General features: G+C 36.3%; 1 protein-coding gene across 6 annotated transcripts in view; it reads left to right on the top strand.

Annotated features, from left to right (window-relative positions):
- Window positions 1-2,484: 2,484 nt before the first annotated feature.
- The window catches only part of nolo (no long nerve cord), a 777,697-nt gene continuing 755,517 nt past the window's right edge, over window positions 2,485-24,664 (top strand). For 5 of the 6 annotated variants that reach the window (XR_010518214.1, XM_065229034.1, XM_065229035.1 and 2 more), the window contains exon 1: window positions 2,485-3,735. The gene's annotated coding sequence lies outside the window, so the exon portion shown is untranslated. The remainder of the gene's footprint in view (window positions 3,736-24,664) is intronic. The other variant, XM_065229032.1, reaches the window with a different exon arrangement.

The raw sequence follows: 24,664 nt of genomic DNA, 5'->3' as shown, positions 1-24,664 counted from the left end.
TCATAAAAGAAAATGTATTTCAGAAAGTATTTTGAAATTATCTTCGAGACAACTGCAAAATTTATCGATGTTTTTTACCCTTCTTACAAAGAAGGGTATAGATATCACTTGAAAAACCGACTATCGATCCGAGGCCCGGAGGGCCGAGTGTCATATACCATTCGACTCAGCTCGACGAGATCGGAACATGTCTGTGTGTGTGTACGTGTGTATGTATGTATGTGTGTGTGTATGTAACGAAATGAATGCGCTCACGTTTCTCAGCAACTGCTCAACCGATTTGGACAAACTCGGCGCCAAATGATAGGTCTTGGGGTCCCATTGAACGCTATTGAACGGTTTTGGAATCGGTGAGCCGGTTCCGGAGATATGGCCGGAATAAGATCTGGTGAATATGGGCCTTCACGCTGGATTTAACGGAAAACGTATCAAAACCATCATACGACACATCAAATTACTACAGAATTCAAAAATAAGATCAATGCAAGTCGTGTTAAGTGTTCCAGACCACATTGGACACACTTGGACATGTTCCGGGTACCCCGGGGAAGTTGCTTGAATATGAATTAAATTAAAACCCATTAAATCACATTAAAATACGATGATAAGGTGATTGGTAGCCTCACTAAATAGACTACACCCGGATATATTCCGGGTACCCCCAGGCAGTGGCGTAGCGTCACTGGATGACACGGGGGTGGGGGGCTTGGTCACTGATAATGACAATAAAATAAATAAACTTGAATAAGTAAGAAGGGTCTGATCACACCATAGGTGGATAAATTCGGGTTTTTTGTTATAACAATAAAAATAATGTAATAAAAATTCCAAGGAGTTTTACAAAAGAAAAACCGTTTGATATTGCAGAATTCCGCCATCAAATGTTCGTGATTTGTGATTTTTTTCGGAAATTTCGTTTCATTCATTTCGTGAAATATGTTTGCTGAAAAAAAATCCCGTTTCGTTTCGTATCGACCATAAATAAAACCCATATCGCATACCCTTGTTGAGTGCTTTTTGTACCTTTTTGTCTCCGGTTTTGAAAGATCGTCGGATACAGTGGCTTATGCTGGTGTAAAGGGCACCGCCGTTGGGTTTGAATGGATATATAGCATCAACTTGTTCACAAGTAGTGTGTTGTGATATGAGGACTCGACTGACTTAGACAACCGTTTTTGCTTACTGAGCTGACAAATGTAGGATCAATCTCAGGTCCTATCACACTAAGGAGATTTATAGTCTTCTCGCTTGCTTATCTTGAATTTTGCGAAACTTATCATCGTCGTCTTCGTCGCCGCCGTCGGTACTGGGTTTGACAACTTGATCGTGGATACCCGTAAAAAAGTACCATAGAGGTACAATGAAATGTATTGTAACAATACATTAGAATTTATTTCATTTACAATAAATCGTATTGACCACAACGATAAATTAACCACAGGATTTATTGTTTCCACAATAGGATCTATGGTAAATTGAATAATCTACAATAGGACTAGGGGGTTGTTTTGTATCTTTACCATACAAAAATAACTTTTTCCCAAACAAATTTGAGCCATTTATCATTAATTTTACTGTTTTTCTATTGTTGAAAATTCATACTATATGGGACGTATCGTACATCTATTGTAATAACAATATTTTAAATTTACTTGTATGAAGTACATACAATAAGACCGATTGTTGGAAATTGATTTTATTATGAATGTATAATATTTTATGGTAATTGTGTGGTTATTTTTTTCCAGTATGATGTGATATGAGTGGAACAATGGCCTTAGAGCATCCGTGGGTGGTCAATCATACTCATGCTCATGCTCACACGGGACGATTATGCTTCCACCGGTATTACAGCTGTAAGATCTGCCATTTCATTTGTCGTAAGAAATATGTACAGAATATGTAAGAAATCCACACTTACATTTGATGTTCATGTCATTTTGTTGCGTGTACGAGGAAAAAATAACATTAAATAAATTTTATCATCAAAATAACCGCTGCTTTTTGAATTTCTTAATTTCTACGAAAAAGCAGATTCCTTTTTTATTAAAACTGATGTTGGTCATTCGTTACCAAGCAAAGTTCTCCGAAGAAGGATCTTTGGATTCACTTTTAGCAGGCGCACAATTACGCAGGAAAGCCACCGTAATCCAATATTTCCCATGCTATCATCCGAACCTCGTGCATTCCGCAGAAAACTGCCAGCATAATCGTGCTCCAACATTTTAAACATGCTTTCGTTCGCCTGCATCAGCCAGCTTCTCCTCCCACTGGGTTCGTGTGTGTGCACCCCACAGAATCTCTCTCCACCCGGCAGCATAAGAGATTCGGAATCCGATCGGTTCTCGACGTCCGTCATCGTCGATACTCGGAGCTTTTCCTTCTTCGTGGGAGCCATGCTGCGAAGACATACTGGCAGGGATCGTCCTACTCTCTCCGTGCGCTCGAATGTCATTCGCATGCGGGACTTGGTGCTGTCGGTATCTCGAGGCTTGCGTCCGTCGGGCTTTTACACGTGTCGCGCTCCTGCCACTGTAGGCTGGCTGGCTGGCTGGCTACCCTGCTGCATACATAATAATCAGTGTTTCACAGAGATTGCCATACCTCTATCGATACAGATATACGATCGGTGCGGAAGAGGACGAGTGAAGCTAGAGTGGAAGTGATTCTGGAGTGTGGTCCTTTCCGGACAATCTAATTCAATCCAATCATCATCATCGGCTAACGGAAAAGGCAGAAGCATTGCATGGTGCAAAACGAGGTAGTGAGTGAATGCGGTGACTTATATTTGATGCTTGTTTTTCCGGGAGTGATGTTTTTCGTGAAGCTTAGTGAATAGCTCTCGAAGCGAAGAGGTGATACATAACACAGCGCAGCCGAAGGATAGAAATTGATAATTCTTAATTAAATATTAATCCAAGTGTTCCGAGGGGTGAGCTAGCCGTAGCGGAGCCAAACTTTTTGGCAAGTTCAGCAAGGATATAGTGAGGATATCGAATTTTAGTTTTTTCATCGAGTGGGAGTGATACTTTTTTGGCAGTGATCAACAAGGATTGAAGTTGTAAATTTGGAATAAGAAACGGAATTGTTCCGGGTGTGGTGAAACCTTTTCCTGGTATTTTGGATACCGAAAATCAATGCTTAGTGTTACGGGTTTCTGCTGCTGTTGAAATAAACCCATCCCATCTACTGATTGCTCACACTCAGCGGAATATGATGCTAGTGTAGATATTGGTGCATTTTATTGGATAGCTAGTGAGAAAGAAGTATAATAGAAAATTAGTTGTTTTATTGGAATCCAGATTGCTTTGAATGCACCCTGTTCTTGAAAATAAGTCATCGTTATAATAAGTTACTCAGCAACTGTCGATGTTTCGAGAATTAAATTCGTTAATTCAACGTGAATCAAAGTGAAGATGCGTGAAATGGAAATTGTTTGATAATTAGGTATATTTGTAGTTTCAAGTCAATTTTGTGATTTTAAAGTGTAGTGCTATTAACTAATTGGCTGATTGTGTTGTGTCTTAGTGGTACATTTGCGAAGAAACAAGGCCGTTGAGTACCTTACAACAGGATTACATCATTTTTTTTTAAATCAGAAGCTTTGTGCTCAAGAACACGGTACCAGGCGTCACAGTTCGGAAGGACTTCACCAATCAACAACGGGGCGATAATCCCGTTTTCCATTGGATTACGACAAGCACTGCTGCAGGCAAAGGCCGCTATCATGTTACTGTAAGTTATTCCTAGAAGATATCTTTTCGTGATGGGGTGATTTGAGGATTTGCCGGGATGAAGCGAACCTCGATGTAGTGGGATACGGTGGGATGGTCGTGGGGCTGATTATCTGATAGAAAAGGTTTTGTAAGATGAGTACTTTAATCGTTGGTTTTATCATATTATAATTGAGCTAGTAGCATTCTGTCGAAACATTGTACCCCTGATTAATGGGGGTCAAGAATAGAGTCTTAAGCATACAAAGCTCTCACACTGTTGAGAACATTTGGATGTTAGAAAACTTCATTTCAATTAATACAAATTTTGCAAATTCATACTAAGTTGAATAGTTTTAAAATGTGTAAAATATTTGAAAATGTAATTGCAGTATATTCAATATTTCAACATATATCAAGACAAAAATATGTTTGAAGTCCATATAGGGTTGGTTTGCCAGATTTGGCACTAGTTAGTAAGCGTATTGAATTTTCAATTTTTTTTTAAATAGGACTCCCTATGTAGTGTTTCAACTGATACCATTGAGTTGAAGTTCAAAGTATTTATGATGCGTCGTAAAAGTTCAGGGAATGGTAAATTTGTATGAATTTAGCGAACTTCGCAAGAGTGCTGAGATGTTCAGTGAATTTTGTAAAAGTTCAGTGATCCTTGTAAAGCTTCATGAGACTTTGGTGTAAAATAGCAAATTTTAGCAGACTATAGACTTTCAAGGCACTTCGTAAAACTTCAGGAGTAGCATAGAAATTCAGATATTCTAGAAACTTCGTAGATCTTCAAAGAACTTAGTAGAAATTCAGGGATCTTAAAAAATGCCTCCGGCTGAAAGTTTTGAAAGAATAATGAAAACTATTCTGCGAAGAAGTAGAATCTTTGTACAAGTCTAGGAAGCTTCATGTAAATTTAGGGAACAATATTTTATTTCACAAAACCTCACAATTGTTCAGAGATCTTTTTCAAGTTATTTAGTGTAATTTATTTATTTCATCAATGAACCGTAAGATTTGATATAGAGAAACCAATCGTTGAGATATTGTCAAAATTCTAACACTGCTTCTTGACGTCAAACTCGGCCTACGGATTCTAAACTCCGCCTAACGCATTGAAACGCCAATGAAATCACTTTGGCCTATCGGATGAAGATACAAATTGATTCGATCGGAGCGCTTCTTTTGTTTTTGGGAATAATGGGTGCAAACCTTCATATCACGCGTTCTCATTGACTTCGTTCCGTAGCCTATAAACTAAAGTATCGTACCAAAAGCGCAATTGGCTTGCTAACTCTGAAATCATGGATTTTTCTGCTTTTCTGGATCATTTGAAGTTTTCTGCTCGATAGGCCCAAAATGAGCGATTAGGCCGAAGTAGTTCTCTACCCTCTCAGAAATTTGATTCTTGAAGATTATTTCGTTGTTTATAATGTGTTGTGATTCAAAGAGTTCAATATAGATTTTATGCTGATGCATTAAGAAGAGTGCCATGTCCATTTGTTTATAGAGTGTCTTAGAATTTACATGCACGATTTAAAAAAAAAACGATAACGTAACTCTGTTTACTGTTCTCAATAGTACTCTCTTCCAGTTAAACTTAGAAAACCCAAGATCCGATCAGTCGTAAGCCAAGTGGTGGATTTTTGATCTCACGCTGCTCATTAGCTTCAGCACAGATGCCTTTCCAACAATTTCGGACACTTTTACCAGTCTGTCGCTAACTTTGTAATCATCTCTTTGAGATTTTGTTGGATTTATACCAGGCTACCGTGTCCTTGTAGTAATGAACCAACGCCAAATCCGGCCAAAACAGTACTGAGGCGTGGTGTTTGCGGATCATGGGTAACAGACGCTTGTTTAAACACTCACGCACGATAACATCGGTTGTCATTGTCTCCGTTGTCACAAACGGTTTGGAAAGCATACCACACTCATAAATGGCTTGCCAAACCATAGCCTTTTTACCGATTTTTTTTTTCGGTAAAAATCGACTTATCCGTGTCGTCAACACTTCGGCCATCACAGGAGTTTTGTAATCAAATTTAACGTATGATTCATCGTCCATAACCACGCAAACCGCGTGAAAGTGGAACTGAATGAAAGTCTCAGTACTTTTTCGTAGCTTTTGGTTTTCGGATTTGAAAGATCGTCGGTTGCAGTGCTTGATTACTGAGCAGAAAAACGCGGTCTCACTTTCAAATTAAAGAGATTTATGGTCAAATCACTTGTTTATCGTGTATTTTGCAAAACTTGTCGTCGTCGTAGGTACTAGGTTTGAATGGTTACAACAACTTCAGTAACTGTATGATGTGATATGAGGGGCTCGGTGGCCTTAGAACGACCGTTTTTGCTTACTGAGCAGAACATTTTGAGTCAAATCTCAGGCCAAGGTTGCAAATACTCATTTCAGCTAAAATAATGTTTTTCGGAATAACAAAACCAAAAGATGGTATGATGGCATGTTTTACTTGTAACTTACAAGAAGAGGTTACAAAGTATGCGTTTGAAACATAAAACCTGTAAAATTTGCTTTCTATGAGTCACAATCATCGATTTGCTGATCGCTGAGTGAGTGAGTGTGTGAGTGAGTGATGGAGTGAGTGAGTGAGTGAGTGAGTGAGTGAGTGAGTGAGTGTGTGAAAAATCACTTATTGAGACTCTCATGAAGTGAAATAAACAGGTTTAATATGTCAAACACATTCTTTGCAACCTCTTCTTGTATCCTACACGGATAGAAATCTCCTTATACCTTTTGGCAAATTTCTATTGCTGATTATTCATAAAATGTATAAGTCAACTAATAAGCAGGCGCCTTGTAAAAAGTTAATGAAGATCATGTGTCAAATGAAATGTATAAGCGGTGACACATACCTTTTATGCATTCTTATTGGACCTATGTGGTTTGTTTTATGGAATGTATAAGGCTGATGTTTTGGCAAAAATGTATAAGTGAAACACATGAATAAAATAATTGATTTTCGTTTCGTGTACCAATTCAAAATATGATCATGGCACCTAATTATTTCATAATAAAAAAAAACATTGTTTTAGCTGAAATGAGTATTTGCAACCTTGTCTCAGGCCCATTCACATTTTATTTGATAATATGACTACATGGTTATAACAGCAACTCGATGATTAAAAAGGATCTCGTTTGCCCCAAGCTCTTTCGCGTTATATGATCGTTAGGGCATCAATTCAGCTTATCGTTTACCAAAACGAACCCTGCTTCAAACCCAACCCTCTTACCCAACATCCCAGTGATTCTTCGGGGAAGTGCAGAGGACTCCACGGGTTCCATCAAAGCGACTGCCCTGCGTCCGGGCACGGCCGGCGCTGTTATTGCCTAGGTTGAGATCACCAGTTTTTATACATTGAAGATGAAATCTAGTCCCAAGCATCGTCTATTAGTTATCTTCAGTTACAGCTGATCTGGCAATAGCAGAGTAGCAACCGCATGCGGTCAATTATGCTCTTATAGGTGTTACATATTTTCCAAATATATTAAAAAAGCAATATTCTTGTTTGTCACCTGTTTGAAAAGGCACTCAACAATCACTAACGAATTGTATTGCCGATAAAGCCATCATAATTTCAATGCTGTTGTCTTATTGCGTATGATGTTTTCTGATTATATACTCATTTAAAGTTTCATATTTCTTGAACGAAATTATTTGATTTTTTTCCAAATTCACCGAGCATTATCATAGTGCCCGCAAATCAAAATACTGATGTTCGGTCACAAAACAGAAAAAAAAATAGTGCAAATGCAATAATTTCCGTTGAACTATTACTAAAGAACTAACTCTAGGATCCTCAGTACTTGTATCACAAAAATATAATTTGAAACCAAAGCTGATTTGTAAAACGAAAATATATGATTGTCATCGAATTAGTAATTGGAACAAATGAGAATTGAATAACGATACTTTCGGTGTAATCAACGTTATTGCTATTATCGTCGATGATGAACAAAGAAAGAATGGTTTTGCAGCGATTAAGAGTGTACTTATTATACGCAGCTAGTACTGAAAAATGTACAATTTGAGGTACTAGCATAGCAGAGTACAACCAACCGGTGGATACTAACGATTTTAAATTGGCTCACTACTTGACTTACCTATTGGTCTCAAGCAAATCGATTAACGTACCCCATTCTAGTCGAAATTCTAGTACTACACTATGTTTGTTTTGATTCGCTATAAAAGTTTGAGAGTTAAAATGAAGGGTTCCTGGATTTTCCTATGTTTCGAGGGGTGAATTGATTAGCTTGGGACCGAAGATAGTACCAGAGCTGAGCCAAAAAGTTGAGCACGTTTCTTCGGGACCTACTAGTCTTAGAGTTACCTCTATGGTACAACGGTGTACAAGGTTACAAATACTCATTTCAGCCAAAACAATGTTTTTTTTTTAATTATGAAATAATTAAAAATCATCAGAGCTCAATTTCAGCTGATATTCTAGAAAATTCTGATTAACCATCACTTCATTTATATTGTCACTATGCCCATAATAGAACATACGCATTTATGGACTCATCTGTTTCTTGAGGCTTCAAGTTTGGTGCGGAATAACGTTAATGATACGGGTGGGTGTAACAATAGATTATCACTTTAATTTATTCGTTTTAGAAGCTCATTGTAAATAAATTTATTTGATTTAGTTCATATAATTTTATGTAGAGGAAATGTATGTAATGTCACCCTCAGTGCCCTAATTTGGGCCCATACATAAATTCAGCAATCGACTAAATTTTCAATAGCAACCAAAAATATCCATTACTACCGTCCCAATGACGCGTTCATCTAGATACAATTGATAAATAGCAGATTTTTAGCGATGGGCCCAATATTAGATTCATAGGCCAACATTAGAGCCATTTCCCCTATTTCTTAAATTTTAAATGGATCTACAAAATGTTCCTCATCACCCAAAAAAAAACTGCTGCTCACTGCGAAATATAATCAAATTTGTAAGTTTTTTTGCGGATGGAATTCTTAATGCTTTAAAAGTTTTTGGTATTCCTCAAGCTGGATTTTTAAATAAAAATCGATGCACAATTTTATCAAGATATTGCGATGATTGTTTGCTGAATCCTGCTCAAAAATAAGTCCTGATAGATTAAAAAAAAATATTGATGAATGCTGCAGATTGATTCTATTTTCAAGCCGTTCGTAATATCTTCCAACGTTGAAATATTTGAGTTTCAGAAGTCTTGCATGAAAGCTCAATACACAATAACACAAGAATAGAGAAACACTGGAAAGTAAACTTTTGTTTATTCATACGGCCCTTGGCAAGCCTTTATCGCACCACTATGATCGAAAAAGCAAAATCTGTAGGCTGATTATATTCAAGAGCAAAATAAAATAGAATAACCTCCATCAATTTCAATTTGGTTTCAATTTGTTTGGATTATTTCATTACACCACGAACATAAATAAATTTGCTCTTATCACATAGCATTCTTGCCTGTTGTTTGACATCCACACATGGAGAAACAAAAAAATTGGATTCCCATAGATAAATGCCATTGCGACGGTGTAGGACAATCCCTTTGTTTATGTTGTGTGGCGACATATACTATTTGCAAGTGGGTACGTGAAACTAAGGTTATCTGTCACCTTGCCGGGAACTGCTGTATACAACTGTATACTAGGGTGGCTCAAAATAACACTTCATTTGGAAACCTGGGGGCTTGCCTTCAAATGATAGACAAGGGTGTTACAAAAAAACTTTCGTATGGCAGTAACCATGTAAACCGTGATTTAAAGATAGCCCCGATGAGATTTTTGATAAAAGTCGAATTTTAATAGTGATCGCTGAACAAATATTTGTAAAGTATCGACATTTAGTACATCTCAAACCTTTTATATTTTTTACACATTCCTTCCAACTATATGAGAAAAATTTGTCACGGCCTTATAGATGCTTAATTTCGTTTTGATATTTTTTAAATGTATTTATATAACGGCTTTTTAGGTAAATAATTACATTCAATCTTCAAAAGTAGGTATCAAAATAACATTTATAAGCTATTTTTTACAAGTCATAAATAGGAAATTTTTAAAATTAACAACGATGCTGAAGTAAGCAATCACTAAATGTGGATTGTGTACTGTATACTCATCGTTTCGGGATCCTTCAACAATTTTCAAAGAATTTCAGATCAGTGTTACATGCTGGTCAGTTCAAAAGGTCGATATTCGCCCTTAAAAATCATGTTTAAAACTAACGTAAATTGTGACATTATTCCGTTGTAAGTTGAAATTGTCCTGTTTAAATGGCATCAAAACATCATCTAGAAGATTTAAAAGTATTCCGAAAACATTCTGGTGTAGATTGTTGATATTGACGTTCTTACTTTATACGAAAGAAGAACCCACACCATGCAACTAAGGCCTCCACCATTTGTATTCAATTTTAGCTCGTCATGTGTGCGCAGTAGAGTGCTCAGCATTTTGAGCTTGTTTCGACAATCCTCCGCGTCACGGAGCCCACGCTATGTCTGAAGGCATTTATTATGCAAGTTGCATGTACCTCCGATTTTTTTTTCACAGGAAGTTAATATTGATGATAATAATCAAATATGTGAAAGACTTAAAATATTTCATCTTGGGTTTTTTGAGAAAAAGTGTTTTGAAGTTGACATCAGGCATGGAAAATCATTTACATTAATTTCGTGCATTCATTTAAATTTGTTTACCAATAACTTTTTTCATAAACCAAATTTTGTTAAATAATGTATGCAGTTTTTGTAGGTCTTAATATTGGCTACAACTTTTGTGAACATCTCAATTCTGTTTCTCTTACGCATGACGAACTAGAGAGATCAGTGTTTTTCAGAGAATGTAAATTATTCACTGAAAAACAATATTGGTCTCTGCTCGCTCTAGTTCATCAAGTATAAGATATACAGACTTGAGATGTTCACAAAAGTTGTAGCCAATATTAAGACCTACAAAAACTGCATACATTATTTAACATTTATAATTTTAAACGTCAATATCATGACGTATAAAAACGTGACACAATTTTTTTACGAAATTCTGTTGATAGACAAAGTTAAAAGCAAATAAATGTACATAAATACACGGAATTAATGTAAAATATTGTCCATACCTTCGGCTTTCAATGAAGGTGTATAACAAATATTAACGATACAAAACTATTCTCTGACAATACAAATTAATAATATAATAATATGATTTGTTTCAAAAGTGGATTAAAGTAGTCAAAAGTATAAGGTATTGGCGGTACCATAAGGTTTCACGACTTTCCCATAGTTTTATTTTGCATTTATAAGTAAAATATTAAAACAGTTATTTTTTTATCAAATTGTATTATTTTTAATAATTTCCATAATTTCTTATCAGAACCTATATCTATATATAATGAAAATGTTAAGCAAATGTGATGCAACAAATAAATGAAGATTACTTTAAATGAGCGCTGTTATACGAAACCACAGCTTTCAACAGGTTCTCTTCGTATTTAACATGATTCTCCGCCACTTTAAAGTTACTCCATGTTTGGATGAAATCATGATGCACTGCTTCTGTTGTTTGTTCCGTGAACCTGGCTAATCCTTTTCCTGTTTTCTTACAAAAATCGCTAATGTGAAATTTGACAATATGGAATTTAGGGGTTACTGGAAGGTTTGCGGTAAGCCAACTTTCACAAAAAAGATCAATGGACTTTTCGAAATCATCATTGAGCTCCTCGCCAAAACAATGGCTTATCATTGCATGCATGTTGTCCAAAACCTTTTCCTGACGATCTAGATTGCCTCCTATCAAAACTGTGCGTTTATCCAGCAAATATCTACAATGACGCCCAGCGAATCCAAATTGCGCATTTCGAGTTGCATTTGCGGCAGCCGCCCAGTTTGAAGCGTAATTGGGCTCATTTTCGGCCACGTTGTTGTAAACTGTGTTCATGAGGCCCAAAAAGAGGTGTAGAGCAGGTGGTGGACAAATATCCAGAATCTTTGTATCCTCATCACCGTTCAAGACAGGTTGATTTACACAGTTGAAAAAGTTTTTGGAATCTTTGTTGATTCCTCCAGATTCTTTCCAACTGTTCGCAAAAGTCCTGATGGAACCAAGTGTCCGTGCAAGGCCATTGCATGTTCCTAAATCACTCTTGCGTGCCGTGCAAAATGCACAAGGAAACGTTGCACTATTTGACATTACTCCAGCCAAAATATTGATAACCTTGAGATCACCTGAAAAAAAAAAGTTGAATAATGATAATGGGAAAAAATAAATCTTAATCTCACCAGTCACAATTGCTTTTATTTTATGTAATCCAAGCCTCAACCACAACAGGGAAATGTTTTTGTAGTTCTCTTGAATTCCTGGAGCCAAGGCAAGAATGAAACACTTGCGAACACCGGAGTCTTTTAGTCCGGTAGAGCTCATTCCTTCTTCGAGGGTCATGATGATTTTAAGTGATCCCGATCTTGCAAATGATCTCTCCCGCATTACGTCGAGCTTTGACGTACTCAATCAACCCCTCAACGCTTGTACACATCACAACAGATCGATTCTCTATTGCGAAGGATTTTCCTTTGCATGAAGTCATGTCGCACTTCATCACGGAAAAGAAATCCTCGAGCGCGGACAACATGTTGCTTATAGCTGATTTGAGACCAGGCTGGATAATTTGACGACCGTTCTGTCTCATGTGCTTAGCCAATTTAAGCGTCTGTAATATCATATTATTTATTTAGACGAACCAGATAACATACTGTTATATACTGACCTTATTAATACTCAGATTTAAGTCCGTTTTAATATTGAGTAAATCTTCGTGAGAGAACTGTGATTTTTTTTCCCGTTTGCTTTAAATTGAAATGCGTTGGTTTTCCTGAGACGTTCGAAAAACTAACTTCCGTTAGTTTTTTGTCAGCTACCTGTCTAATGGTTTTGGCAATAAAATGGTCCTTACTTTCGTCCGCTAATTCGGAGAGATTTTGCAGTTTCCGGGTTTCACTACATGTGTGTCGTTTCCCCGGGGAAACTTGCGTCAAACATGCTTTGCAGATTTTAATATAACTTTTTTTCTTTTTCAGCGATACCTTTTTCTTGCACATATCTACACATTTTAATTGCGCAACTCGACAGAGGTCACACTCAATATGGTTTGAACTTCTTGTACGTATCTTTACTTTTAGATACACGTGAACCTCAATTTTCTTGAACGGCTCACCTTTCTTACACCGGTAAACGGCAATGTAGCATGCGTGGCACAAAACTTTCGGATACCTTTCGTCTTCTACATTGAAGTCCGGTAAAAATCTTCCAACGATCGTCCCTAATAAAGTAGCGTGAATTTTTTTGGATGGAATCGCTTTTCCGAAGCACAAAAGGCACACTTTCTCTCTATTTTCCTCGTGAGATTTCTTCATTTTTGCGGATTTGCTTAACGATACGAAAATATCACAGACGATAGACCTCAATATTTACACGTGACAAAAAATCAATGCTTACTTAGATTACATGGCTGTCTTTGACTATCATGCCCATTGTTATCTCTTTTACACTTATGAGGGATGAAAAATGCTAATAATTGTTGATCTAGGAGACAACTTTAATAGATCTTACGCAAAGTGGTCAGAGTCAAGATGGTTGTTACTTGAGAACAACAACAACAAATAGAACTCTTAAACGGAAAATTAACTACTTGAATCCACTTGTGAAGCAATTTAAAATTGATTTGTATAGTCAGAGAATAGTTTTGTATCGTTAATATTTGTTATACACCTCCATCAAAGGCAGAAGGTATGGAAAATCATTTAAATTAATTTTGTGCAATTCTTTACATTTATTTGCTTTTAACTTTGAGTATCAACAGAATTTCGTAAAATAGATGTGTCATGTTTTTATACGTCATGATATTGGCTAAAACGTTTGTGAATATCCCAAGTCTGTATCTCTAGTGCATGATGAACTAGAGCGAGCAGAACCCAATATTGTTTTGCAGTCAATAATTTACATTCTTTGAAAAACACTGATCTCTCTAGTTCGTCATGCATAAGAGATACAGATTTGAGATGTTCACAAAAGTTGTAGCCAATATTAAGACCTACAAATATCGCATACATTATTTTTGGTTAATGAAAAAAGTTATTGGCAAATAAATGTAAATGAATGCACGAAATTAATGTAAATGATTTTCCATGCCTGATGTCAACTTCAAAACACTTTTTCTCAAAAAACCCAAGATGAAATATTTTAAGTCTTTCACAGATTTGATTGTTATCATCAATATTAACTTCCTGTGAAAAAAAATCGGAGGTACATGCAACTTGCATAATAAGTGCCTTCAGACATAGCGTGGAGCCACTGGTTTCTTATGCCAAACTCAGGCTCTGGTCCAAATTTGAGCGATATCGGTCAATAATTATCCATTTCTCAAGCGGGTTGATGTTTGTATGGGAAAAATCAGCAAAATGTATGGAGAAACACCATGTCTTAACACTTCCTGAGATTCTCATAGGAAATTTTATGCCCAACTACTTTGTCGAAGATCGTACGCCGTTGCTGTCAATTCACCATTTATTTATTTATTTATTTATTTCGTCAACCAAAGTAGACTAGTAGGGGAAATGTCTCTAATGTTGGCCTATGGATCTAAGATTGGGCCCATCGCTAAAAATCTGCTATTTATCAATTTTATCTAGATTAACGCGGTATTGGGACGTTACTAATGGATATTTTTGGTTGCTATTGAAAATTTAGTCGATTGCTGAATTTATGTATGGGCCCAAATTAGGGACACTTAGGCTGACATTACCTGCATTTCCCCTACATATTCAAATACAGTTTTGTTTTCTAAAATTTATATATTTATTTCGTCAACTTTGGAAAATAGGTTAAAAGTATAATTTTTGTCTTTAAGGGGGGCGACTCCGGCGTAGTGGCTAACATCCATACCTCTCACGCCAAAGTCACGAGTTCAAATCTCACCCCCGGACAAGTCACGAATGACCCAAGAGTGTTAAAGTGACTATAATAATAATAAAAATAATAATAATAATAATTATAATAATAATAATAATAATTTTGTCTTCAATAAAAATTAAGCAGTGTCAACTTTCCTATTTTTTATGAGCTATTATACCTTATGGAGTAATCATATTGTTTAAGTTTATGCCGAGACATTGTAAAGTCAATGATTTCGCAGTATTGATTGTAAGAAGCCATCATGCGATGATGTTTTATGGCAAATAAATTTTGATTTCGGAGTTGCCGAGTAGGTGCATGGAAATTTAATTTTGATAAAAATTCTGTTTATATCGTTTACAAATGATACGTTCGGACCTGAGCACCATGACTTTCGGATAAAACTACCGAGCGCTTTGACGATTCAACTGAGAGTGTTTATTATTAGGTTTTTAGGTTTGGAGTCAGCTAGTATGTATGTTATATAAAGACAATGAAAGTGCAAATACAGCTTATGCTGTATATGCAGATTAGAGCCTCGAAGCCTGGCTTAAGTCTGTGCTGTATTTACCGTGTGAATCGGTCATATTACGGATTCACAAGTCGAACTGTAATTCTGATGAATTAGTATGCTGGTACGACACGTTTCTGCTGATGTAGTAAATTCGTGTTCAAGATTTGGGGATGTCTACTACACAAATGAAACCATTGCATATTCATGACGCTCTTTTAATGTTTGTATGTTTATAAGCATGCAGCGTGCTTCATATGATGGAAGAGGAAATGATGTCCAACCTAATTCTAACAGAACTAACTTGGGATTCAATAACTGGTACAATTCCTGCGTGCGTTCCTTCAATGATGTTTGTCATAAATTGGATTTAACTATATCCAAATATGGGTTTAGTAATTGAATATGAGGTTTGGATAAAACAAGTTTTAGTTTTAAGTAATCAGATAAATAAAAGACGATCCGAGTTGATCTGAAAAAAGTATTAGCATGTTTTGAAGTGATGTCTGACTGATACAAGGAAAGGGCCTGGCACAGTAATGTGAAATTCATCCATTCATGCATTTTGATTATCCAGTATGCTCAGAAAAGTAAATTTGTGCTGTACATTGTTTGGTACAGTTAGGATGACGCATTATGGTGGGTGGGGTTGGGGAGGGGGGGGGGGGGGGGTTTATTGGTTGTATATGTTGGCCATTGTGGTGTGTTAAGGTGCTGAAAGAGGGCCCCCGAATAGGGGGCCCAGGCTAATTTAAAGTAGTACTCGTAGATTACAATTTACAATCTTTTAGAGTGGAACCATACTCGTCGTTACAGCACCAGAAGCTGAGCAGTAACAACATACACCGTTCGAAAAATCCATGTAAATTTCTATGAGATATAGCGCACATAAAATTAACGCTAGATTTGGCATAAATTTACACGATATTTTATGTAAATTTAGGCGCAACATCGCATAAACTAGCAATATTGAATGCAAACTTGTAAACGATTTCGCTGTTTATGCCAAGTATAGCTCAAAATTAAACGAAGTAGTGGCGTAGTTATTAGCATCCATACCTCTCACGCCAAAGTCACGAGTTCAAATCTCATCCCCGGACAAGTAACGAAGGACCCAAGAGCGTTAAAGTGACTATAATAATAATTAAAAAAAATCAGATTTTTTCTGTGTAGGAGATGGGGTTGTTAAAGGGAGAGATGTAGCATGGAGGTTTAATCGGTATAATAGGTGTTCAATATTATGGAAGATTACTGTTATTGCAGTTTAATTTAATATCGACTAAGAAACATGTATTCAATTCATTACAAGGATACTGATGATTTATCAAAACACATCTCCAGTGATGGAAAAGTTCGCAAAAAATCACTATGACTCGCGAACTTTTCCCTTGGAGAACTTCGTGAAATATCGCGAACTTTTCCAACACTGCATATCTCAATTGATCGATTAACATTTTTTTCGATTTACATATTTCACAACATTTATTTAAAAAAAAAATCAAACAGTTATACAAAATAAGATATATTGAAAGCAAAGTATGTTGTCAAATGAATAAAATTGATCTTTCCAAAAAGTTTTGCTGTTTGGATTTGGGAACTGGAGACGATGATTTGCCTCTACTTGCAGGAAATCTTGAAGCTGGTCTTCATTTTTTGTTATTTTGCCGCCATAATTTTGGATGAGGGCAATGTTCTGCGCAATCATTTATTACAAGTATTTTTTCAATATGATTTCTCGCGCAACACGAGAAAAGGGCCAATGATTGTTGATCGATTCTCTTCGTCGATTTTCTCTTTCGCGAATAACCCGACTGCAAATGAATTTCTCATTCAGTGTGTTGTTTCAGGCGCAGGCTAACATCATCTTCTGTCGAAATGTGCTGCGAGCTTAGCGAGAAATTCGTTTATGTTGCCGTGGTAAACCAAAGAGAAACTCGATGAAGAGAATCGATCAACGAGGATAAGCCCTTTTCAAATGTTACGCGAGATTTCTACCATATTTCTACTCCTTCAAATTTTCCCAGGTTTCTGGATCCTCTTTCAAGCAGTTTGTAGAAATCCCAGTAACTTTAAAAAATGAGGCAGAATACTGCGTAAACCAGCCCTGCAGTTCCATGGAACCAAAAGTTTCAATTGACTTTAGCTGAATTTCACGCCTTTTTTGCTTGGCATAGCTAGAATTGTTATTTTTTATTTATTTTTTTTGCAGGCAATGTGTTGTCAAATAAAGACATCGCCACGTTTTGTTCCGACGGGTACCACAAATGATTTGAAAACTTCAGAGCTGTTGCATAATAAATATTTTCTCCGTCACCTTCACACCGCTCGCTATAACTCAGCAATCGTAAATCATTGCTGGCTGCTGTACGGGCTGAAGGAGCTGTCCAAACGTAAAACGAAAAGACACATCGAGTAAATACCCTTTTATTCAGTGACACTTATAAATAATTGCTCTCGAAAAAGCCAAATTTTCAAAAAATATATAGCTTTTGCCATACATCGTGCTTGGCTCCTGGGAAATCGAATTGACTGAGAACTAACAGCTCTTTGTAATCGTCTCGCAGCTAGCTTAAACGGTGTTGCTCATTAACGAATTGCAAAATAACTGTCCTTTCATCATCTCTTAGCTGGTAGATAAGGTTCTGATTAATATTTTTATCAGAAAATTGTTGATTAAACGTTGGCCAAGCCTTCTGAAACCTAGTGAATAAAGAAATTGTTGGACCAGACGAGCTAAATAAAAAGTCCCATGCTGCAGTCATCAAAAATTCCATTATGTGGTGTTTGTAAGCAAGCCTCAACTATTCTCTGCCAACCTTTTCCTCTAGCTGCACGTGTTTTGCGACAGAGAAAAAAGTCATGACCCCCATACCCAATATACGCTTTGTTTCATAAAAGAAAAACACTTTTTTTAGGAATTTGAAATGTTTTGTTCTTGAAATCCAACATACAAAATACAAGGTTAACAGTGTTCGGAAAATCATTCTCAAAACTCATTCAATGAGCCTTCCTAAGAGAATAAACTCGTGTGCAACTTTGACAGAGCCTCCCTTAGTTCAGTCGGTTTAGCCGCAGCTACAAGGCAAGACCTTCCTGGAGGTAGCTGGGTTCGATCCCAGTCCGGTCTAGGAATTTTTCGGGTTGGAAAATTTCTCGACTTCACTGGGCATTAAGTATGATTGTACGTGCCACAAAATTACACTGATCAGAGCTTAAAATTATTAACTGCTTAGGCTGAATGTGAAAGCACTGCACTATTCAATCCAGACTATTTGTACCGAACGGTAAAGGACAAGGCAATGAAAGAGCCAACAAAAACATTCAGTCACTCACGAACAGGCGACTCACACTGCTTACACTCAAAAATATTACTAATCTAAGAATGATTAAAATTTATTGAATTCATGATTAATCAATATATATACATTGATTCAAATATTATTTTTTTCAAAATTATACTAAGTCTGAATACCAGCGAAAAATTCATTCAGTATATACCGCTGACAACAAAGCAGTGGAAGATAATTCGAAGTGATGTAGGAGATTTCATCGGTTTCATCGGACGGATGAGTCCATCAATCCCCTCGCGTGCGGAAAGTGCTGAGTGATTGGGATTCGGAGAAATCACCCGACTAAGAGACCGTTGATGCTCGTGTTTGGATCATCAGTCATAATTGATACTGGGGAACACCGATTCCACTGTGGATTTCTTCCGATGGCTAGAATGTTGTGTGCTTCAGGATCATCTCACAGTTTGTTCGCGGAGACTTGATGAGAGGTCGTTTACTGATCTCGATGAATATCACCATTATCAAACGGCATCATCAATCGACAGATACCGGATTGCGTGCAGAAGTTACTAGGTATAGTCTGATGACAAAGCTCCAGAAGTACACACTTAATCTAGCTCGGTAAAATCTCCAAAAGCCGATTTCCTCGGCATTTACTTTTGCTGATATCTACGCAAAATATCTGTTTGTTAGCTGATATTTCAGCAAAATGTTATTTGATAGCTGAGTCTCTGCAATTGTTTTACTGAGTTTCAGCAATATAAATTGCAGAACTACTCGGCTGTTGGAATCTCGGCGAAAAAATTTAAGTGTGTAATATAGAATTCCGGAGCTTAAAAATTGAAGGAAAGAAATTTATCCCAGCGAACTAAAATCAGTGAAAATTAAAGTAGCACCAGTAAGTAACCTAAACAAATAAAATCATTCACCTATTCATTCCACTTCTAAATCCAGGGCAGGCCAATTTGAATGTCGAGTTGAAAGTACTCATCAATTGTTCCCTCAACCATAGAAGACGAAATAGCGAACCTGTTCTGTTGGAACCACTGAAAGGAAATCATATACTCTTGATGGCCGGTGCGGAAATCATTTACCCCTGAGGCCTATGCACGACTATGATGCAATCGGTTCAAAAATATGCTGCTTGCAGGTTCTGGATTCGTGATATGAAGTTCGTTTTGTCTTAGCTAATAAAATTTATTTGACTTTTATTAATATTTTATTCTATGTCCATGAAAAATACCACTGATAAGAACTGACAGCATCTAAATACATTCTCCCGAATATTCCAACATTATACATTCAACCAATAATCCCAAATTATACTATACCATGTATAAATGATTTTTATACTAAGTTCGTATTCTCTCTCTTTATACCGACCTATGCGTCGGTCAGGAGAGTTGCGATTTAGCGTAGCTTTTATACTATTTAGATTTGAATATTTTTTGAGTGTACATTCGCTCACACAGCATGTTATTCTCACCTAACTTTTCAAAAGGTCCTAAGTAACAAATGTAAACAAATCGAGTTTATAAATGCACATTGTAACATTTGTATCTTATCAATGTTCTTATTATGCACACACACACACACATTCAGATTAATGTCAATTGAATTGAGAAAATTAGAAATTAACAAAACGTCTGAAGTCCAAATTAGCATTAACGATGTTTCACTGTTACATAAGACATTTGGCTATGTTCATCAAGACAAACGTCTGAAGTATCAGAAAAACCAAAACAATGTAGGTCTCTACTTCGGTCCTTTGTGTTTATACGAGTCAAACGTCTAAAATGTTCAAACAACCCAAAACAATGTGATTGTGCACATCAAAATTTTCATGTCAAGCATTTTTCTACTGTTTCCGCGTGAAAATCTAATTTCCGAAATCGAATAGCGGTCCGGTAATTCCTTTATTCGGTGAAGCGCTACCCGGAATAAAATAACCATAAAATTACCATAAAATATTACACATTCACAACCAAATCTATTTCCAACAATCGGTCTTATTTATGTATATTAAACAAGTAAATTTAAAATATTGTTATTACAATAGATCTACGATACGTCCCATATAGTATGAATTTTCAACAATAGAAAAACAATAAAATTAATGATAAATGGCTCAAGTTTGTTCGGGAAAAAGTGATTTTTTGTATGGTTAAGATACATAACAACCCCCTTTTCCTATTGTAGATTGTCCAATTTACCATAGATCCTATTGTGGAAACAATAAATCCTATGGTCATTCTATAGTTGAGGACAATACGATTTATTGTAAAAGCAATAAATTCTATTGTATGGTTACAATACATTTCATTGTACCTCAATGGTTCTTTTTTTACGCGTAGGGACACGCAATAACCTTTAAGTCCAACGCAGGCAACGGCTGTAATTAAATTAATTCCATTAATTCGGTGAAGCGTTCAACTAGCCATGTCTGACGGGGCATTACACATGATTGATTTGCTTCTTGGTGAGTACTGAAGATAAATTTTGTTTGCGATTAGATAGATTCAGAAAACATTAATGTTAATGTATTTATTCTAGCCGTGGCTGAAACGTTAAGCCAGCAGAAAGGAGTAACATCCACAATTCATCACATAAGAGGCTGTTCATAAACTACGTAGACAGTTTAGGGGGGGGGGGGGGGGTTGACAATTAGCCATGGCCTATACAAATTTTAAAATTTTTTGTATTGACAATTGTCTACGCAGGTCAAGAATCCCAAAAAAATGTCATCGTAGTTAATGAATAGCCCCTAAAATAACACTGTTATCAAATAAAAAGCAGCTCACGCGACCACCACCGATCGACCAAAACAATCTGTGGGCAGTGTTGCGATGTACTGTTGAAAAAAGTTAATGCATTGCCCAATACTCATATTGATCGTTTAACTCGTATAACTTAAATTATGCACTCATAATGCTTAAAAACATACATATAATGTTGAAAACATAAACGACATCTGTAACTGTGATTATAACAACACGTCCTATATAACATGTCCAATGTACACCTGACAAAAGAAAGCTGTCCTATGTGACATTTTTCACGTTTTCATAGAAAAAAAGGTGTGAAACGGGTAGACTATTACCTGAATTTCAATTTTACTATCGCATTTTACTATTAAAGGTCTTAAAATTGTCAAAAGTTGATTTGGTTTAAATTAGTATCAAAAAAGATTTTGTCAATCTTCAACCTCGTTTTTCTCGAAAAGAGTGAAATATTAGATAGGACCTTTTGAAAAGTTAGGCGAGAATTAGGTTTTGCATTGTCGAGGTTAACCTCAATCTGATGACAGTTCAGTGGTACCGTTTACGTGGACTTAGTCGATTTTTTCTTGGGTAGATTTTCTCGATAATTTTTCAGTGAGATGTAAACCACACTTCTGCACTGTCCACGAGCAACATCCTTTCACGAGCCTGTTCATCAACAATTTTCAAGTTAAAATTCGGAAATTAAAACAAAAATTCGAAAAAAAACGACTAAGTGCTTGAAAACAGTTCCACTGAACTGTCAAAAAGATTTAGTCGATTAAGACTGAGTTCATTCGTGACGTCACGCTGCAGAACCTAATTGAGGCATTTTTACATAGAAAATATATGCTCAGTCACTCAGAACAAGGATTGGTTACCATCACGGAAGAATAAATGTGCTGAATGAGCCACTGACTGAGTGTTCTGCTGTCAGTGACTTGTTTACTTATCAATCATTCACACCAAAGATGAATACTAAGATGAAACTGACGGAAGAAGAACTTTCTATTTTAGTGTTCTCTTTCACGGTCCCTTTCATACAATGAATACCCCCCGTATTCAAGGTAATTTTGTGGTTTTGCTGCCCCCTCGGTAGAGATGAAATTTTGCCCTCATTTTTTTTCAAAACAATCACATCAAAATCAGAGATGTCCTATTTTTTAATTACTCGATTAACAACTAATCGATTACACTAGTTTACAGCATTTTTGAACTCGGTAAGGTGATGATCATTTCCAATGCAAAATCCTACGCTGAATTCAATGCCGTGGTCAGAAAAAATTAAAGTAGAGCCATTTTTGAGATATACAAAAATTTTGATTTTTTGAATTTTGGACAAAAGTACGATTATTAAAATGTTAATATCTTTGGAACTAGTGCACCAATTTTAAATCTTTTTTTATGAAAGTGAAGCTAAATAAATTTGCTATCGTTCACTAGAATACTATGTCTTAATTAAAAATTTAAGTTTGAAGTCATTTAAAAATTTACAGCATTTTTTTTTTATTTTTCCTGCGAATTTTCCATAAAAATCTTGTTTTAATCAACATTTTTAATGGGATAAAAAGATTCAAAAAATCATTCCATAATTTATTCTTAAAGTCCATTTAAAACCGGAGAAAATAAGCCTTTAATGGATGAAATCGGTTGAAAATTGTCGAAGTTATGAGCATTTTTGTAAAACACTTAAAAATGTTGCTGAAATACAACAGCTTTAGAGTTCCTTTTCTAGGTGTCGTTGTAAGCATCCAAATCGCATGTAAAGTTTTCATGGAAGATTCTTTTCTCTACATATCAATTTGATTAAGGCATATCAGGATTTAAAACCGAGTTGATACAAAAGAAATTTATTTAAGTTTTATTAAAAATGATTGAGAATCGAATGACTTTGTCTTCGATGTTTTGAACTTGTTTCTCGAATCAGAAACCAACAATAGTCACCCATCATTGCTTCATCCCAAAACCCTTGGTAACGACGTTCCATCATCTTCATTTGTTGGTGAAAACGTTCGCCGTGCTCATCACTCTCGTCACCAAGATTTTCCGGGAAAAAATCCATGTGAGAATGTAGGAAATGTATCTTCAAAGACATATTCACACCTGTGTTCAGTGAAATAAAAGGATTTGAAATTAATTATATGTAACAAACACAATATTTTTGATTTATACCTATTTTCTCATAATTTTTGAGCAATTCATCGACGGCTTCCTCATAATCTGGGCTTCTGAAATTTCCTAAAAAGGTTGTGACAACACGCTGGAACGATTTCCACGCTTCTTCCTCATCTGGTGTCAAAACTGTATTGAATGCGGAATCATTGAGCAGTTTTTTGATCTGTGGGCCAACAAATACACCTTCCTTTATCTTTGCGTCAGATAAATTTGGAAATACTGATTTCAAGTACTGGAATGCCGGCCCTTCTTTTTGCAACGCTTTGACGAAATTTTTGAATAGCCTAAGTTTTATATGTAGTGGTGGAAGTATAATGCGTTCTTTTACCACAAGAGGATCATTTTTAACGTTGTCTTTACCAATTGTGAAATTATCCCGTTTTGGCCAATCTTTTTGGACGTAGTGTTCCTTACGAGCTCGACTGTCCCATTTACACAATAAACACATATATTTTGTGTATCCCTGTTGCAATCCAGTCAACATGGCAACCACTTTAAGATCGGAACAAATTTTCCAATTGTGTTGTTTGTAATTTATCAAGTTGAGCAATAGAGCCATTGATTCATACGTTTCCTTCATATTAACGGCATGAGCTAATGGAATAGAAGGTTTCTCATTCTCTTGATGCAGTCAAACGGCTTTCAAGCTCAACTTGCTGCTATCGATGAATAAACGCCATTCAGCTGGATCATATGGCTCACCAAACTCTTCAAACAAGCCGTTTACGTCATGGCAAAAACATGCCTTGTCCTTTGTAGAATAATATTTGTCAAATTTCTTGTGACGATTCCTGTGACAAGAAATTTTGACCTCCTTGCTCAGCATGTTGTGTTCTTTCAAGCGTGATGCCAGCAATTCGGATTTTTCCTTCGATAAGTCGAGATCTCGCACCAAATCATTAAATTCGGATTGTGTAAACAGTTTTGGGTTTCTTTCCAATTCCACCTCGAAGTCTTCCTCACATTCCTCCTTGAATTCCTCCTCACTTTTTGTAACGGTCGATTCAACAGAGGGCGCTCGTTTCCGCTTTAGATAAACAGCATACGGGACCGAACTTGAATGTGGAACAGGTTTTGTCATAGAAGCCACTTGTGGATACTCAACTGTTTTGTGACGTCCTTGTTGCTTAACTTTTGTCAAGCAGAAATAACAATCCGTTGCATGACAAAACGGTCAACGCCATATGGTGGGCATGTCAAAGGACAAATAGCGACTGACAGATAACAAATAAGTGAGTTAGTAAGTAAGACATTAACA

The sequence above is a fragment of the Ochlerotatus camptorhynchus genome, unplaced genomic scaffold, assembly GCF_037179485.1.
Source record: "Ochlerotatus camptorhynchus isolate MF236.1 unplaced genomic scaffold, CSIRO-AGI_Acam_v1.1 ptg000306l, whole genome shotgun sequence".
Classification (NCBI taxonomy): domain Eukaryota; kingdom Metazoa; phylum Arthropoda; class Insecta; order Diptera; family Culicidae; genus Ochlerotatus; species Ochlerotatus camptorhynchus.
Note: the sequence above shows the minus strand (reverse complement) of the source record. Positions and strands in the feature narration are given on the sequence as shown.